The sequence below is a fragment of the Ursus arctos genome, unplaced genomic scaffold, assembly GCF_023065955.2.
Source record: "Ursus arctos isolate Adak ecotype North America unplaced genomic scaffold, UrsArc2.0 scaffold_11, whole genome shotgun sequence".
Classification (NCBI taxonomy): Eukaryota; Metazoa; Chordata; class Mammalia; order Carnivora; family Ursidae; genus Ursus; species Ursus arctos.
In genome coordinates, this window is record NW_026622775.1 from 12,274,853 (window position 1) to 12,286,866 (window position 12,014).

The 12,014-nt window shown below is 37.3% G+C and overlaps 1 long non-coding RNA gene across 1 annotated transcript; it reads right to left on the bottom strand.

The window, feature by feature from the left end:
• Nucleotides 1–1,273: 1,273 nt before the first annotated feature.
• Nucleotides 1,274–11,419, bottom strand: LOC130543303 (uncharacterized). Its single transcript, XR_008958555.1, has 2 exons — nucleotides 5,588–11,419; nucleotides 1,274–5,041 (listed from the first exon to the last, which is right to left on the bottom strand). It is a non-coding gene; the product is annotated as an uncharacterized LOC130543303 (long non-coding RNA).
• Nucleotides 11,420–12,014: the final 595 nt, after the last annotated feature.

Genomic DNA, 12,014 nt, shown 5'->3' on the forward strand with positions numbered 1-12,014 from the left:
AAAACTATGCTTTTTATTGAAAACCCTCGGATGCTTTCTACAACACGGAATAAAATTAAATGCCTTAACAAAATCAACCAGCTCAAATAATTTTGTTCCTGGCCTATGTCTGCCATGCCATTCAGTAAAACCATCCCCTACAACTAATGCGCTTCGGGCTTACGAGCCTTCTTTCTGTACCGGAAAAAAGAACAAGTTTGCTTGGAGCTCAGAATCTCTGCAATAGTTATCTCCTCCGTCTCACTGCCAGTCCCTGACCTGAATAGATCTATGCCCTCCTATCAGCCAGGTCTCATTGCACTCCTCCTTGGCACACGCAGCTGGAGAATCCCCCTTCTCTCAGGAACTCAATCCCACTATTCTATTTCTTCATGCCACCAACAATAGCTTGTTTAATTTGTGGTTTACTAAGTTATTTTATGTCTTTTCTCACTAGACTCTAAGCAATGTGAGGGGAAATGACATTTATTGCCTGGAATGAAGTGGATAAGTGGTAAATGCTTGTTGAATAAACGGTTTAGATGAGATATGACACCATTTGCATGCGATGAGCCTGACAAGGAACTCCTATTAATTCAGAAGAAATATAAATGATATTGAGGCAATTTCTAGCATTGGCTGAATTTCCAAAGATTCTGAAAGCTTTCCAAAGCTTCTCAGAATAAGACTTTAAAAGGATCATCACTTGGACGAATCAAGTATCATTTTCTCCAACCATTTCATCATCTATAAATGTTCAGGCTCAGATCAAAGTAGATGATAATTCTGCCATGCTGGAGCAATGGAAAATTCATGTTTAGGATGCATTTGGAATTTTCAAATACTGAGGAACATTATCAGTTAGACAGAATTGTGATCAAATTTAGCAGTAAAAACTCAGTGGGTAAACTGTGTATTGTTCTGGTTATGGAGTCGTTTCACATAGAAGCATCTACAAGGCAGCAGGACTTATTCTCAGCCTCCTGGGTGTCTACACCCACTCTCTCAATATGCAGTTAAAAACATCCTCTTTTCACCGTGTAATGGTGACAAATGAGAATATTTAAATTCAGTTGACAACAGCCAGGCTGGAATTCAAAGAGCAAAGCCTTGGTAAATCCAAACAATGACAATTTAGACTATGGTGTTCAAGGATAGGGCCTTTGTGGCTTATGAAAATAATTTTAAGAGAAAATATTTTCTCAGTTACCTCAGAGAATCAACATAAAAACAATTCTTCATCATACAAAACTTTATTTAATGGGATTTTTTTTTTTCATAGAATTAGATACCTTAAACCAGTTATAAGTTCTGGACACAGGCATGCTTATAAGCTTGCTTCTTCACTGAGATTCACATAATTTTCACATAATTAACAGTGATAAATGTTAATTAGATAATTTGTCAATGACTTTTTTCAGTCCCTGTCCCTAACTGCCTACCAGCACTATTCTTCCAACATGAAATGCCTTTACCGGCTGAAGAAAGTAACTAAATTCAACAAAATACATGAGACTTTTACAGTTAAACCTATAAAATAGGTCTTAATTTTAACCAAATTGACCTATAAAGTCAATGCAATTTCAGTCAAATTCTCAATAGGCTTTTTTTGATAAAAACTAGCTATTTGATTCTATCATTCATGTGGGAAGGGCAAAAGTCCTAGAAGAGGCAAAGTCATCCTCAAAAGAAAAACAACAAGATTATAGAATTGGCATTATCAGATTTCAGTGCTTATTTAAAAAGTTATACTCATCATGACACTGTGGTATGGGCATAAAATCAGACAAAAATATCAATGGGACAGAATTAAAAGTCCAGAAATAATATACATGCTTATACAGTTCATTGTTTTTCAACCAAAGTACCAAGTTCAATGAAGGAAAATAAAGTGTATTTTCAAAAGATGTGAAACCACAAAATAAATTTGTAGGAAAAAAGTGAACTTCCACCCACACCTCCTACCACCCATGATAATTATCCTACGATGGATTACGGACATAAAAAGTAACGCTAAAGCTACAAATCTTCAAGAAAACCATAGAAGAAAATCTTTGAGGCCTTGGGGCAGGTGAAAATACTTTAGTGAGGACGCAAAATGTATCATTATAAGTAGTGGATAAACTAGACTTCATCAAAATCAAACACTAAAGTGTTGTCTTTAAGTATTATTTAAATATTGTTTTTTTGTAAAGTTCATCAAAAGACAATATTTAAGAAATGAAAAGGAAAGCCCAGACAGGAAGAAAATATTTTGGTACATATATCTAAGGAATAGTATCCAGAATATACAACAAATCAATAATAAAAACACAACTGCCCCATAAAAACTGGATGAGAGAAAATAAAGTTTATAAAAGATAATATATGAATGGCCAATAAGCATTTTTATTTTTTATTTTTTTTAAGATTTTATTTATTTATGTGACAGAGAGACAGCCAGCGAGAGAGGGAACACAGCAGGGGGAGTGGGAGAGGAAGAAGCAGGCTCCTAGCGGAGGAGCCCGATGTGGGACTCGATCCCAGAACGCCGGGATCACGCCCTGAGCCGAAGACAGACGCTCAACGACTGCGCTACCCAGGCGCCCCCAATAAGCATTTTTAAATGGAATTGATAGAATTAGCATTCAGTGATATCTATGTTGAAACTACCGGCTCAGAAACATTGGAACGATTAAGATTAAAAGCACTAAAAACAACAATAATGGATTAAGGTATGGAGCTACTGGAATCTTCATACCTTTCAAGGAATATAAGATAGTTCCATAATTTTTTAAAGGTCTTTTTTATTTATTTGAGAGAGTGAGAGAGTCCACAAGCAGGGGCAGAGGGAGAGAGAGAGGGAGAAGTGGGGCCCGATCCCAGGACCCAGAAATCATGACCTGAGCGGAAAGGCAGACGCTTTAGCAGAATGAACCACCCAGGTGCCCCCAGATAGGTCCATCATTTAAGAAGACAGTTTGTAGTCTCTTGTAGTTAAACATGTAGCTACCCTAGGACCCCGGAATCCATTTCTAGGTACTTAGAGAAATTAAGACATGTGTTCAAGAAAAGGCAATATCACGATATCCATAGCAGCATGAACTAAACTCTGGAAATTAACTAGAAATAACTATGTTGGTAGCAATGGGAACAACCAATCGTCCTCAACATGAGAAGGAATAAATATTTTGTAGTATATTCTTGCAATTATATACTATCTTAAAAAGATCGAACTACTAGCACATGGAACAACATTGGACAGACGTCAAAAACATCTTATTGAGCAAATGAAGCCAAACCCGAAACACTACTGTGGGGATCCATTATATTAACACCAAGAATAAGTGGCATTAACTTGTGATAAAATAGGAAGAGCAATTTCTTGTGGGCATTTGGATTGACCGAATGAGGGTTCGAGGAATTTTCTAGAATGAAAGAGATCTTTCAGGGTTTTATTATGTTGTTGGTTACATGGCTCCATTTGTGTGTTCACATAATCACACTTGGGAGACTTCCAGCTCCCATGAAGCTTGGAAGTCATTTCTCTGTTCTAATAAAAAACTAAGCACACTGAAAATCAGCTCTTCTTAAATCGGTAAGAGAAGGAAGGCTGCAGGGCAACTCACTGCCCTCAAAACTGGAGAGGCGGACAGAGGGATTCACAACTTACCTGAGCAGAAACTCAGAGGAGCGGAGGCTGCGGTGGGAACGGTGCTGGGTAGGAAAACCGCAACCGTAGCTGACAAATCGCCGGAGGCCCCATGCAAAAACTGAGTGTTAACTCCAAGGAACTCCGTTAAGAGGGGCCCCCACACTTTTGGGAGTTTTTGCCCCAGGAACCTGACCAGCTTCTCACAGTAAATACCTTTCCTGCTTTTGTCGGGGGGAAAAGGGAAAAGGAACCATTTTGAAACAAGCCAGACCCTGTGTTCGTCTATAAAAAGGGCTGCCCTCAGGAGAAACGAACGCGTCAGGGTTTTAAGCAAAGCCTACCTCACCTGGGAGAAGGGAGTTACCCAATTCCAGTCCAATCTAGCCATCCTGTTCTACCGAAGGGGAGAGAAAAAGAATATGAGAAACACTTGTGAGGTTCACAGCCCCGTAGACAGGCTAAGACAGACGTACTCACAGGACTATTGAGCGCTTCCCCTTCCCCCACACCTCGCCCCCACACGTCCAAAGGTCAACGTACAGCACTCATTTTACCTAGTGTATTATGAGAGCCTAACAAGAAAAAATTACGAGGGCATACTAAAGGGCAAAAAAACACAACTTGATTTTAGTTTTGAGTGTCAGGTGAAGGGGATTTACTGATTTCTCCCACTAGGTACTACTCCTTTATTCCAAAACTTAGTGGGGAAAAAGAAAACTGAATAAAAGTAGCAGAGAGGAATGATAGCCTAACTCCTTCACTGTGGTGGTGAAAAGGAAGTTGCTTGAGGTATAACATCCTTATACAAGAGTTCACCCAGCTACTCATTATTACATTTGCTTTTATCTGGAAGATTTTATGTATTTCTTTTAGGAAATTATTGCTTTAAAAGTAAAAAATGGCAAGTTCTTTAAAAAAAAACTTGCAAATTCCTATCAGGGCGTATATCAAAGGTGAGTAGATGTATTTATTAATTAGGGGGATGGAAACTGGAACATTTTTATGCAGAAATCTAATTATCATGGATGTGAATGTTTTCCATTGCCTCTCAATCTGCTTTTTCAGGCTTTTGTTTTTGTTTTCAATTTCCTGTATCACACGTTTTTCTGTGGCTGCTGTAACAAGTGAACACAACGGCTTAACACAACAAGAGTTTATTTTGTCACAGTTCTGGAGGAGCAGAAGTCTCCTGTCCACGCGCCAGCCGTGTAGCACTCTTTCTGGAGGCTCGAGGGAGAACCTGTTTCTTGCCTCTTCCAGCTTCTGGTGGCTGTCGGCATCCCTTGACTTGTGGCAACATCACTCCAGTCTCAGCCTCCATGTTCACATTGCCTCTATCTGTCTTCCCCTCTGTGTGTCTTTTATGTGGATCCTAATCGACGAGTGAAGGCCTACCCGGCTAACCCAGGGTGATCTCCTCTCCAGATCCTGAAATCAACGACGCAGGTGAGGACCCTTTCTTTTAAACGCAATAACATTCACAGGTTTGGAAGATTAAGACAAGGACACATCTTTTGGAGGGCCTTTCAATCCACTGCCATACCAATTAATATCAAATGAACATGACCCTGTGCCCAGCACTGCGTTTGAAGCTACATCAGAGGACATGCAGAGTAACAGTCATCTTCCCAGGCGCTTGACTTTATACCCCAGCTCAATTTCTTACACTGAGTGAGAATGGGTAAATTACCAAAACTTACTATGTTTCAATTATTTGTAAAATGGGATAAATAATAATATCAACATCCAACATTATTTTGTGATTTAAAAAAGAACAATGAAACAAGTAGACTATTTCCTAGTACATATTAAGTGTTGAGTATATTTTAATTATTTGCTCAATAAAAAGGCACATTCACTGATTTTCAGGAATTTTCACATCATCAAATCTACACTAAGGGGAAAAACAAACTGTAGTCCCAACGTATCTGATACATACTTGGAATTCGTGGTCTCATCACGGAAATGATTTACCTGGAATTTAAAGTTTGACAGCAATAACTGGAGTGGGAGATCATCCAAGGGCATATTTTCCTTCCTCTCTCCTGCTTTCTGTCCACTTCCTTCCTTCTTTCTACCCGGCCTTGTTCCACAGTTTACCAAAAAGGCACATGTTGAAGAAAAGAACAATAAAGTAAAATAATAAAGTTCAAGAAAACCAAAACAGATTTGTCTTTTCCAATAAACAGACGTTCCGGTTTCGCCCGTGCTCTGTTCTGCTGCCTGGCTCACAGGCTGGTGCTCACAGTAGGGTGTTTGCTTGCACCGAGTCAGCTCTCACCAGTTGTGTGCTCACCCTCAGCTGTACTTGCTTCAAACCCGATTATTTAAGTAAATATTATGTAGATAGAAAATTATTAATTTGAAACAACTTTGGTTGTTTTTATAAAAATGAAGTTGAACTATTTAACAACATTAGATAGAAGTGAGTGTGCCATTTAAAATTGTTTTTCTAATAGTCACAGGCCACAATCCAGGACTGGGGGGGAAGTAGGAGGGATTCATAAAAAGCTCAAGAAATTCTGCACTCCAGTCGCTTCACAGATGTATTTATGCCACTTTAAAAAATTGAAACTGGAAATTACAGTACAAGCAAATGCATGTTCTTTGGAATTCTAGTCAATGAACCCAAATCAGAGAAAAAGCCTTCATCTCCTATCAAGTAATTACTGGTGTATTACTTTCTGACAGCTGCCATCACAAAGCACCATACACTAGGTGACTTGATAACAAAACTGTATTCTTTGTTTGCTTGTTCCAGAGGTTACAGTTGAGGTGTCTGTCAGCAGGGATGATTCTTTTTGCAGACTTTTAGGGAGGATCTCTTCAATGCTTCTCTCTTAGCTGCTTCTTGTTGCCTGCAATACTTGGTGTCCCTTGGCTTCTAGACACATCACTCCGATCTCTGCCTCCAGCTTCACATGATTTCTTCCCTCCCCTTGTTTGTGTGTCTGAACCAGTCATGACCTCATCTTAATGAGATTACATCTTCAAAAACCCTATTTCCAATTTAGGTCATGCATACAAGTTATGAGTGGACATGAATTTTTGAGGGACACTATTCAACCCAGCATAGCTAATAAATTCCATTTTTACTTACATGTTTCAAGGTCAATTAATGCTTAAAATATGCTTCTCTAATTTTTATCACTATTTTTAAATTAGTTTTCAATTAATCACATAACCACATATCTCAATTGCATAATATAAAAAGAATAAATGACTCAGATCAGAAACATATGAAATACATAGGACTATAATTGGGCCTTACATGGGGGAGACAGGGTAAGTTATATAACTTTTAATATATATGAAAGCTTCTAAAGAAGCAAAAGAAAGAACAGGAAATAAAACATAAGAAATACAGTAGAGGAAAGAAAGAAAGAAATATAAAATTTTAAAAATGCATAAAGCAAAACTCAAAGGACAAAATTCGGTCTTTAAAAAAATCAATAAAATCTATAAATACTTAGAATGACTGATCAAAACAAAAGAGAAAATATAACTTTAGTATTAGGAACAGAAAGGAGGACATCAGTATAGATTTGACAACATTAAAAGGATAATATGGGGCGCCTGGGTGGCCTACGGGGTGTGTGTGTGTGTGTGTGTGTTTAATCCTGCTTGGGATTTATTGATTGATATCTTCCATTAACTCTGAAAAATTCTCAGCCACTATGTCTTCAAAAATTTCTCCCCCTTTATTTTTCCTCAGTTCTGGAACACTAATTGTAACTGTGCATCTAATGTTATGTCACAGGTATTGGAAAGCTCTGCTTAGTTTAGTTTTACACTCCTTTTTCCTCTCTGTGCTGTGGTTTAGGTCATTTTTTTTACCTGTCTTCACTTTCTCCATGTAGAGTCTATTGCGGAGTCCGTCACATTTCTTATTTCTGATGCTATGTTATTCCATTCTGGTATTTCATTTTATTTCCTTATACTTCACATTTTTCTGTTCAAATGCTCCCTGTAATTATACATTTTGCCCACCTTTCTACTCGGTGGTTTAAAGTATTAACCGTAGTCATTTTAAAGTCCTCATCTTCTAATACTAGTATCTAGAACCTCTACAGATTAGCTTCTGCTGTTTTTCCTCTTATTGTTTATGATTCTCATTTCTTGTTTCTTTGCATATCACATAAGTTTTATTTTATATTAAACACTGTTATGCCAAAGAAAATAAAGATTAGAATCAATGATATTTAACCTCAAGAAAAGACATGTTTCTTCTTCTATCAAGTTGCTTCAAGGGTGGTAGAAGGAATCACTCTAATATATACTTCAGCTGGTTCTGGGCTTTGTTGCAGATTTTGTTAGATTCATTTTACCACTGGCTTCAAATATTTTGATTTTGAGATCAATTATTTTCTTCAGCATGGCTTGAGATCTGAGCCCTGGCAAGACTCCAGAGATCTTTGTTTTTCAATTTATTAGCTACTTTTCTGAATTGTAGGAGATCTCGGTTTTATAGCTTAGCATCCAGCCTTTCAGGTAACTGGGGACTTGTCTTTCTTTTTCCTAGCTTTTCACCTTTGTGAGATCTTTCTCCACTTTGCTGCACTGTTTCCAGCCCACAGTGGGCTCTAATTTGAGCTAAATAAAAGTCTGCTGTGTTTTGGGATGATTTCTCACTACTCTGCCCTTCTGCCAGCTACAGAGCACCTGCCTGCATGTGACGAAAGCCTTGTGTACCCCCAGAGAATCTTGCACAGCCTTTCCCCCTCTCCCAGCCTTCAGGAACTCAGGGAAGGTCCTGTACGCCTTGAGGGACTTTCTCAGCCCTTTTACTCTGCCTCCAGTCTTCAGCTCACTACCTTCATCCACTCAGTGATGAAGTACCTGAAGGAACGCTCTCTCCGTTCTCCTGTCCTGCTCCCAGGCTGCCGAGTATCTAGTGTTAGTTCCTCATGGCTCTAGGGAGTACTCTCTCAGCTGTTCTGGTTTCCTACAGCATTTAATACAATGCTATTAGGCCCTCAGTGAAGGTCTTGTGTGAAAAAGGATGGGCAGAAACTGAGATTGCTTGGGATACTAATTAGTCATGTCTGACCACATGCAGCCATTACAAGTCTTGAAATGTTACGCTTTTTTCTCTTTTGTGATTTTATGATAGGTTCACTCACTTCCCACCAAGTATGCAAAGGTGAAAGCAGTGTGGGGGGGCCCACCTCTCTCCTACGATGATCTCCTCCTCCTTAGAATATTTAGGTTTATCTTAAATTCTTGGATGTGCTTAAAAATAAAACTAGGATTTTGTATCTTATTCAATTTCTTCTTGGTAGGCTGGAAACTTTTTCTTAAATAGAACCAATAAAGCCCTAACTATAAAGAAAATATTGATCAGTGAAACTTCATTAAAATTGTATTTATCAGAAGACTCCATGAAGAAAGTAAACATGCAGTACATGGGTAGGAGAAGATATTTTCATACATGAAACTAAAAAATCATTTATATTTAAAGTATGTAAAGACCTCTTGCAAATTAATAAGTAAAATGTAGATGTCCACCCCCCAAAAAACAAAAGAGAACAAAATTTCAAAAACTATTCAAAAGATTTGAAAAAAGCATTTTATAAAAAAAGGGTATCCAAATGGTCAATAAGAATTTGAAAATGTCTTCCACCACATCATAGCATTCTTCAGGAAAAAGCAAGTGAAAACAGCAACGCCATGTCACTTCCTACCCAAGAGCCTAATATTATGAAATATCGGCCAGAATGTGGAACAACTGAAACTTTACACACTATTGATAAGAAAAAAACATTTTGGAATACTTTCCTATGATCCATTTGCCAATTTGCCAGTGTCTGCTAAAGCGCAACCTATGTATACCCTATGACTTGGCCATTCCATGCTTAAGTATATGACCAACAGAAGTGGGTATACATATGTTCACTGAACTACACATACAAGAATGTTTTAGTAGCACTGTTCGTAATAGTCAAGAATGGAAGCAAATATCCTTGAAGAATGGACATATATAAATTGTGGTATAATCATGTAATGAAATATTGTATAGCAATGAGAATGAACTATGGCCACAGACAATATGATTGCATCTAATAGTAATTGTGTTGATTGAACAAAGATAGACAAATAGATTCAATTTTTACAAAGTGCAATAACAGGCAAAACATAGGATGATAAAGCTGTGACATTTTTTTCTGGTTGTTATTGAATGGGTATTTATGTGAGAGGTTTCTTTGTTCTAATAGTCTTTTTTCGTAATGGAGGTGCCCAGTATCCATTTGTAAACATTCATTAAGCCATACACTTAGACTCTGGGCATTTTATGTATGTTACACTTTCATTTTTAAAAAGTGGCAGAGCTGAACCTCAAACCCCTAACATCTTAATCAAGATGACCAGAACCTTACCAATGCTACTACTTCATCAAGCTAACAATTATTAAGGGGCTCGTCTTTTCTTTTGTCATGTAATAAATACGCGCTGTGGCTTCAAAAGGGCAGTCTTCTTGCATTTGAATAAGTGATTTTGCCATGTAAAAAGTAAAAAAAACCTAACATAGCATAATAAAAAATTTAAAAAAAAAGAGTAAAAAATACATGTCACCACAGATGGGCAGATGCCTTAGGGCAAATGAGAGATTTTGTCCTTAACTTTTCAGATTCACATTTATCATAATTTTTTACCTCTGATTAGTCATATCAGTCTATATGCAGTCATTACAATTTCTTTCTTACCTCCTACCAGTTCGGTTATGCATTTAAAAAGACATTCTAAATATATCATCCAGAATTGCTAGGTGTTCTGTTCAGGAATGGTTTATCCAGACATCAAGTATGCCAGATCACCAGAATTATTTTAAATCTTATTAAATATTTTCAACACATTATTTTGTATTTCTTCTTATCTCTAGCTCACAGTATGTAAATTCTCTAGTCTTTATCGTACATGGGTTATAACTTCTGATTATGAACTCATTTTCAATGAGGATTGTTTCCTTTTTGTTTTTTGTTTTTTTGGTTTTTGTTTTTTTGTTTGTTTGTTTGTTTGGGTTTTTTTTGGAGAGTGAGAGAGAGAGTGCATGAGTGGGGGGCAGGGGCTGAGGGAGATGGAGAGAGAGAATCACAAGCAGAGACCACGCTCAGCACAGAGACCAACATTGAGCTTGATCTCATGAATCTGAGATCACGACCTGAGCCAAAATCTGACAAGTCTGACACTTAACCGACTGAGCCACCCAGGTGCCCCTTAATGAGGATTGTTTTCAATAGGCACTCCCCAAATACTGCTTTGTCCAGGCCAGATTTCAAGTTGTTTTTATTAGGGCCTTGGAGTTTCAACTGTTCTGAACCAGTTTTCTGCCAGTTTCTCAGCTCAGTTTTCCAGAACCATGTAGGTAGGATTGTATCAGGCCCCATAGCAATGAGTCAAGCTTGAGGTTAGACACCTCCTCAATGAGTCTTACCCTTTTATATCCCAACTTTGACATGTACATACATGCAGTTTCCCAGTGCCAGTAAGCACAGCTGCTCATAATCAAATGTTATCCCAACTCTCTTTGTTTTGTTATTTTTAATAAATGAAAGGGATTTCTGTCACAATGGAGCTGGAACATAGAATCTTATATCTATTTGCACACACACAAACACTCATTCTAAATAAAATGTTATTAATCTTGAATCTAATTGATTTTTCTCCTTTTTAATTTGAATTCATTTTTCTCAAACTAATATTACTTCCTGGAGAAAACTTGCCAACTGGTAACCTTCCAGAGAATCCTGAGATTTACCCACGATATTGTCATTTTTCACATTCTTCTAGTTTGTCCATTTTCTTCTTTTTTAGAGAAAGACTATTCTGCTTAGACCTTTCCTATTTGATTCCTCAAGAAAGTCAATGATGAGTTATCTACCTTAAATACTTGCTATGATACAATGAGGATTTATAAACACTTGAGAATTGAGTATAACAGCAGTAAGATGAAAATGAGGACAAGCTATATTCATAGTCAATATATAAACATGCTTTATTACTATGATAGAGACACTATTCAAGATCCACTGGTGAATTGCATTCCATTTTTCCTTCAAGTTTTCTTAGGTTAATGTTTGCTTATTACAGAATGAAATATTTTCTTTGCCACTTCATCTTATTACACTAAAGCAACAGGTCCATGCCAAGTGAGTTCTGCCTTCCTACATTTTTTAAAGAAATTTGAATATGTTGGATACTTAAAAGTCTGTAATTCTTATAAGTATTGTTTTTATGTTATATCTGGTTTGTTTGAAGTAAAACTTTTCATTAGAAATGAAACATTTCTCACTGATGACCTCTTAGGCCATTGAACTGAATTTCATTTTAAGTGGTGAAAGATTCCTCAAAATACTTTTGATTTTTATGGAAATACTGTTTTCCTTAATGCTGTCTTTATTTT